This window comes from Pongo abelii, chromosome 13 (genome assembly GCF_028885655.2).
Source record: "Pongo abelii isolate AG06213 chromosome 13, NHGRI_mPonAbe1-v2.0_pri, whole genome shotgun sequence".
NCBI lineage: Eukaryota > Metazoa > Chordata > Mammalia > Primates > Hominidae > Pongo > Pongo abelii.
The window spans coordinates 97058219-97065975 of NC_071998.2; positions in this window are offsets into that span (position 1 = coordinate 97058219).

Consider the following 7757-nt stretch of genomic DNA (forward strand, 5'->3'; position numbering starts at 1 on the left):
TTAGAAACCCACAAGTTTCTAGTAAATACCATACATTTTCTTGAATTTTCCAAATGTGTGGACTCTTGATGGGTTGGAAAAAGTAGCCTTGGGGTTAAAAAAAATTCCTATCCTTCTACCCCTTATTACTCCCTTTGAGTTTTACAGAAGTATCATTTTCAGTTTTAAACTTCCTGATTTTGTAGCATTAATAATTTGTTTTGAGTATATTTATATCTAGCAATTTAAAATGCTTTAGATATAAACTTCTAGGATGTTGACTAAAGAAAGAGGGAAATGTGATTGGAGAAATGAGTCTGTGGTAAGGGAAGTTTGTAAACCATCACGGGGAAGCTTAAAAATTCTGCAGCCACTTGAACTTACTTCCCATCCAGAAAAATAGTTGGAAAGAAGCAGCTGCAATGTTCTGCTAAGCTGATTGTTCCAGGACAAGCATCATCATCTCTTTAACGTCATACTTTCCACCCATCTCCTCTCTCCCTTCTTTGTAGCACTCTTTCCTTTCCTTCCCTTCTTTTACCTCCTTTCTTTGCTCCAACACCTTGGATATTGAGTTTCTTTTCCATGAGTGTTCTCTTCAATAAAATAAGCCAATACCTAACAAACAGCATGAAGGAAAGAAAATTGCTTAAGGAGAAGAAATACAGTCTTTGTTTAGGAGAAATAGTGATTTGTTTCCTGGGAGAATTACCAAAAAAGAGGCTCGCAACCACTTCTTTGCTGATCAAGGTTGTGTTGCTGCTTACAGATAATTTGGAAGCAACGTGTAGGTTTGAAAAATGACCCATTCCTTCACAGGTGAAACTTAGACTATCCCCTTCTATCATAATTATCGACAGATTTAGATTGAAGTGATTGTGGAATGCATTGTCCTTACAGATATTCAGGGACATGATGACGAGTGACTCTGATGGGAATGACTGAAAACGGTACAGTTCACCATCACAGCCCCTGAAAAGGCTGAGATATGCAAAAGTGCTGGTTTGATCCAAAAGGTATAAATAGCACTCGAAGGGGAAGGCTGAGCAGGGCTTGCAGGCTGCTGTGTTGGAGGAACAATTTGACAGAGACAGAGCAAGAGGATGATAACTTGCAAAAAGGATAATTTGTCATGATTACCTCTTCCCCCCTCCTCCCTAGAGAGAGTAGTTGCACCCATTGGAATTCATGTGTGGGGGAAAAAAGCATTGTAACCAAAAAAAATATCATTTTATATTTTCCTTTTCTGGGTCTACACTTTGGGTGCATGGAGGCATCACATTGTGAAAGCTCTGCTAAAAAGATGTGGCATGTTGCAGGATTTCTCTAAGGTTTGAGACATTTTAGTTCCAGTAGTTTCTTTGTTAGGAAGTGCCGCTGCTAGATGCAAGTACTTTGGATTTATTATTGCTTATGCAGTCATCAGACAACCTAGCTGCCTCCACTAATTTTGCTACAAATGCATTTGCCCCCTAAACTCAAATGGTACCAACTGCTATCATGGGTTTGAAGACAAATCCTAAAATTTTTGTAGCAAAAACTTTGAATAGCCTACCTGCTTTTCCTTTTTAAAATAACATTTACTATTTTTAAAAATAAAAGTAGCACATATTCAATGTAGCACTTTTTGAAATATAGAAAAGTGTGAAGATGAAGGAATAGAATATTATTGATAATTCCATCACCCATGTGTGAGTATGTTAAGACTCCCTGTGGACCTTGGAGTCTTCTGCCTGATTCACGATAGATGTGGTTTTCTTTGTTCCACCACTCCTCTTCTCTTCTCTGCTCCTAGTTGCCCTTTCTCTCATGTCTCCTGTCTCCTTTTGTGTCTGTGATTTTGGCTCATTGGCTCTGCCTTTGGGGTACTCACTTGCTTCCTTTGGAAACTTCACTGGGGGAGCATGGTGATACTTTCTTTACACCAAAACTTAATGGGCCATGGGAATGTTTTACAGAAAAACAGCTCCATCAATTTCCGTATGTAAAGTTGCTCTAGAACAGTGTTTGGAGATTTCTACCCTGTGGTAAGAAAATGCCTCCCCAAATCCATCACTCTGGGAGATAAGGGTGGGTTACAATGGCAAGCCCTGGTGGAAGGAATGGAGCTGAAACCAGGGTTGCCAGATTTAGCAAATAAAAATATAGGATGCCCAAATGTTTTATGAGGCATACTTATATTAAAGAAAATTTTGTTGATCTGAAATTCAATTGAACTGGGCACCCAATATTTTGTCTATCAAACTCTAGCTGAAATAGTAGTTAAACTTCCAGAAATAGTAGTTAAACTTCCAGATATAGTAGTTAAACTTCTCTTCCAGATTATGGAACAGAAAAAGGTGACTAGGGAAGGTGGCCTCATTTCACTTCAGTGCATTCATGGGAGCCTTGTTCATTGCTAGACATGGATGGCCCCACCCACCGGGCCTAAGTCTGACCTGTACTCTCCTTTCTCTACCCTCAAATGGTCAGCTTCTGATGGGGATTCTGATGCCTTAAAACTCTTTATTCACTATTGCCACCACCCCTGTCCAGTTCAGGCCTTCGCTGGTGGTCACCGGGACCATTGTGATGCCTTCTTAGACCAGCCTCTAACATGAACAAAATGAAAGCTCCTCCAATGCAGCTTTTACAATGCTGCTGAGAGCTCTTTCTAAACGTCAGTCTAGGGAAGTCCACTCCCTCTGCTTAAAACCTTTCAAAACATTCCCAGTGCTCTTAAAGTCTCCACTCTAGAAAGCCTGACCAGACTTTCCTGATACGGCCTCTGTCCTCCTCTTTACCCTCATGCCAGGTTTCCCTTTATTCCTTTACATTCATCCTAATTTTCCCTCCAGTTCTCTGAATAAAATGTGTTCTTCCTGGATTGTAGACATTGTACATTAAAAAAAAATCACTCAAAAAGCATTCATTTCTTCTCTACCAAGTGCCATTTGTAGAGGTGAACAAGATATGGTTCCTATCCTCATGTGGGTCTAGGCTGGGACTCAGCACTCAGGTATATAGGGGCTGGGATGGCCATACTGTGAGGGAAAAGAGTCGGCGAAACATGGTTTTCTTGCTCTATCCTACCTTTTTCACTTTTGGTAGAAACATGAACGTAAGAAACATTTTGTTTTTCCTTGAACTGTACTATTAGAAAGACAATAGCACAAGCTTAATGACAAATGGAGCTGACCTAGGCCTCACTGCTAAGGGCATGTCTTAGTCCATTCGGGATTCTGTAACGAAGTACCTTAGACTGGGTAATTTATAAATAATAGGAGTTTATTGCTCATAGTTCTGGAGGCTGGGAAGTTCAAGATCAAGGTGCCAGCTGCTTTCATGTCTGATCCTCATAGATGGAACCCTTTTGCTGTGTGCTTATGTGACAGGAGAGATGAACAGTGTCCTCACATGGTAGAAGGAGAAACGGGGCTCCCTAAAGCTCTTTGTATAAGGGCACTAATCCCATTCATGAGGGCTCTGCCCTCATAACTTGGTGGCCCCAAAGGCCCTCACCTCTTACCATTCTCATATTAACAATAATTAATTGCCATTAAGTTTTGACATATGAACTTGGGGGGATACATTCAGACCATAGGAAGGCACAAGAAAAAGTGATAGCAACTGGGGTAAATCAGACCACATTTAAAGGGGTAGTCATTACTCAGTTCTAGTCAGTTGTTACCATGAGGGTATTTCAAGAGAAATCAGAAATCAGAATTTTAATGTGAAAACCTTCACTGATGACAGTAATTAACAACAACAACATCCACAAACCTACAAAGCTCTGAGAGCCAGATTAAATAGATCTGTGGCTTTGCTTTTTCTCTTGAATATCTAGTATGAGAACTCTGCCAACTGCTTGGTTCACTCATCACATCCTATTTACCTAGAAAACTCTTACTCATTCTTAAATGTATCAAAACACCCCATTGTACCCCATAAATATATAGAATTATTATCTCTCAATCAAAAAAATAAGTTACTTCTGACAATAATCTTTCTTAGCTCCTGCCCTTAACCCTTGGCTATGTCAAGTTCCCCTCCAGGGTGTTTCTGTAATAGGAGGCACTACAGGAAGCCTTTCTTTCCCTATCCCAGCACTTATCCCACTGTGTTATAGCTGCCTAGGCAGTTATTTCTCTTCCTTCATCATCTGTAGTAACCTCCACATGGGCAGTAGCTCTGTGTATCCTGCTGGCTTCTGTTCTCACGTGCAGTATATCTGTCTCCAACCTGCGTGGCCATGAACCTGCCGTAACTTCTCTACTACTCCATTAGGAATTGGGCTGTTCATTTATTTGCAGGATTCTGCCCACCCTCTCTGCCTTTTCCTCATCTTCATGCTCCAGGCTTGGGTCAGCCACTGTGCTATAGGAGATGTGGTGGGGGGCAGGGGGCGGGTTGAATCCTGCTTGCTTCTTGCCACAAAGATCAGAGTATGAATTATAAACAGATCTCTTGTTGGACAGAAGCATGGATGCTCTGGCACTTTCTGTGTAACACATCCAAGGTGACCCCTCTTTCTCCCACCAACTTCGTGAGTGCTAGTGTTTAGCCATTCTGTGCCTAAGATCATCTGGCTTCATAAATGCTCCTCAGTATTCAGCAAAATGTACCAAACACTTTTGATACATAAGGGCAATGCACTCAGAAAGAAGTTTTATGACAAAAGCTACTTCAGGTAAGACCTTGATATTATTCTAAGTCAATTCTTCATAGTAAATATTCTACTGTATTTGTTTAGAAGCCAAGCTTTTTTATCCCCTTAAAAATGTATCCTTGATTTATCAGTTCAATTTCTGATGTTCTGTATGAAGACTGAGAGGCACTTTACAATATGTAAGGGAAGGAGGAGATAGGGTTTTGTGTGTGTGTGTCCCAGTGTTAGCTTGGTGGGAGATCTTCTGCTGGTTGCATCTAGTCTCGCTTCCACAAACATGAGGATAACCACTCCTGTGTCTTCTGGGCCCTATTTTCTACTCAGTGCATGGGTGCATGTGTGTGTGTGTGCGGGTATGTGTATGTGAGTGTGTGTGTGTGTGTGTGTGTGTGTATGTGTGTGTGTGTGTGTGTATCCCTACCAGTGACCTGGGCCATTGAATGAAGCATTTTTGACATGGAGTGGATTGTATAAGAGGCTAGGAAATCTCTAAGGGCAGAAAGGAGGTGAACATCTCGTGGGTGATGCACTGGTTTCTATTGATTGGTAGTTGTTAGTAGATAACAATGGGGAAGCCAGGTTTTCTTTCTGCTCCCAGGCTGATGATGATGATGAATGGCTCCTGCTGGGGCACATGCCTGTGGTCTCTCCATCTCATTCATTTTGTCTATGTGATTCCTCCTCTTCCCTCCTCTTGGCCCATGGAGACTTTTATCTAGTCTAGTGGCAGAAACAATCTCCTCTCAATGTCTGCTCTCAATCTTTCTGTTTTACACCTAGCCCAGTGGCTTTTGAACTCAATATTTAAGAATAGTCCCTTGTGGTTTTCTGGTTCTTCAGTGTGTCGTTTACCTCCAAGCAGTAGGTGGCTCACATCTAGGTGTCTAGGCAAAGAGGGGATGTCCTTGGAGTAACAGTGAGGAAATTCCATGAAAGCAGACATGAAGGAAAACACACTAATTACTACTTCAAATTATTGTTATATGTTATGTCCTACTTGCTTGTAAATATATACGCAAGATTTTAATAGGAGAACATCTGTAGAGGGTAGACTTTAAAAAAATTCAGGCATATTTGCTAAGCTGACCTTAAATCAAATAAGGATGATAATTTGCATCACCCTTGGTTTGCTTTTACATATGATGTTAATCTCATATCCAGCTTGTGAAACAGGCAGGATCTGCAGTGTTTTTCTGTTTCATGAAAAAGGATCAGAGAGGTTGACTTCCACAGAGTTGCAAAGTGAGTACATGTCAGTGGACCCAGGACTTTGGACTCTAGTTCAAGTCTCATTCTGCTACCCCAAGACTACTTCTCTATGATTTGGAAGGGTTAGCCCTATCACTGAGTAAGCTATGCCTTGTAAGTGCCCATCTAAGCACAGTATGTTTCTTTATCTATGGCATCGTGCATACCATCCTTTGTCCCACATACAGTCAGTTCTAGATGGATAAGCTGCCCTAAGTGACCTTTCACAAAGAAGCCCTCTTGGTCTTTTTTTTTCTACCACAGCTTATAGGACTGCTGAAAATTTTGACCTATTTGATAGATAAGTATTTAATTAATTAGTTAACCTACCTATCAATTGTTTATTGATGCCTAGTCCTGGGTTAGGCTGTGGGGCGAGAAATGTATAATTTGTTCTTTGGCCAGAATGCACAGGAATGAGGAACAACAAATGAGGCTTAGTAAGTGACTGACTGCTGGTTGCAGTGATAGAGGTGTTTTTACAGTGTTGTGGGAGAACAGGGGCAGGACCATTAACCAAAACCAGGGCAGGGAAAGTTTTCATGGAGTGAACTGAGAAGTTGATCAGGCTGGAATAGGGAAAGGACATCCTAGCAGAGGGGCAGCCTTGAAGAAAATCATGGAAGCCTGGGAGTGCAAAGGCCAGTGTGACTGGTGTTGGGGTGAGGGGTGAGTGATGGGACAAAAGCCATGGAAATTGACAGAGGCTGGATTGTGGCGGGCCCTAGAACCTTGACTATGTCTGGACTTTATGCCGAGGAAGGTGGGAATTGCTTGGAGATGGTAATAAAGGGGGTGATAATAGTAATTTAAAAAAATCTTTCTTGCAGCAGAGGATGATTTAGAGAGAAATGGGACTTTTAGGCTGTAACATCAGTTAGGAGAGGAAGAGGGCCTTGACCTGGGCACCATCAAGACTGTGGGAGAGGACAGGGATACATTTGTGAGGTGTTTAGGAGAGGTAATTGACATTGGTAGAGATGGATGGGTTGTGGTGATGCTTAAGAGAGGAAGATCCTTAGACATCATCTAATTTCTGGACAGGTGGAGGATACTGTCTCTCGTTAGAAAGGGCAGCCTTGGGGGGAAGAGTAGGTGATGAGCATGAGGAGGATAGTTTGCATCACCCTTGGTTTGCAAAGTGCTTTTACATGTGATGTTCATTTTATATCCAGCTTGTAAAATAGGCAAGATGGGTAGGGTTTGGTCAGATACATCAGAAAGTCCCATGGCAGTATTTAATAGGCAGGGGGGAATGGTGATCCAGTGTGAGCAGAGGTACACACTTGCAACCCTGAATTAACTCACAGGGAGGCTCTTGTTGCCTCTTGGGCCATCCAGTGATATCAACCTGAGATCTGAGAGGGGATCTGGACTAGTAGGAAAGAGGTGTTCTCAGCTGCACTCTAAAGGTTTGTCTTTATGCTACAGGATCTTCATTTTATGAGCTTAAGACCTGGAGACAGGAGTGGTGAGAAATTTGCAAAGCAGCTGCAATTAAAATCAAGAATTAAAGAATAATGTTCTTTCCTGATCTGCTAGGGAACAAGAGAAATAACTTCAAATCAAACCTTAGTTGATCCAGATCTAAAATAGATTTAAATCAGCTCTCCAAAGCCTGGGCAGGTTTTTAAATCAAAACCTGTGTTTCAGGTTCCTTTTGTTAAAGAAATGCCCTTACTTGATGGAACATCAAAACCTCATTAAATTGCAAACATTGGACTATAAAAGATGGAGAATGAGCAATTCTACTTAGCTGCTGCAGCCCTCCACACGGTGCCCCAGAAGGACAATGAGTTCCAAAGATCAGGGTTACACATGGCGTGGTAAGTGTTTTTCTCCTTCTAACACTCAACAGGCTTGGAAAATGGCCAATGTTAGA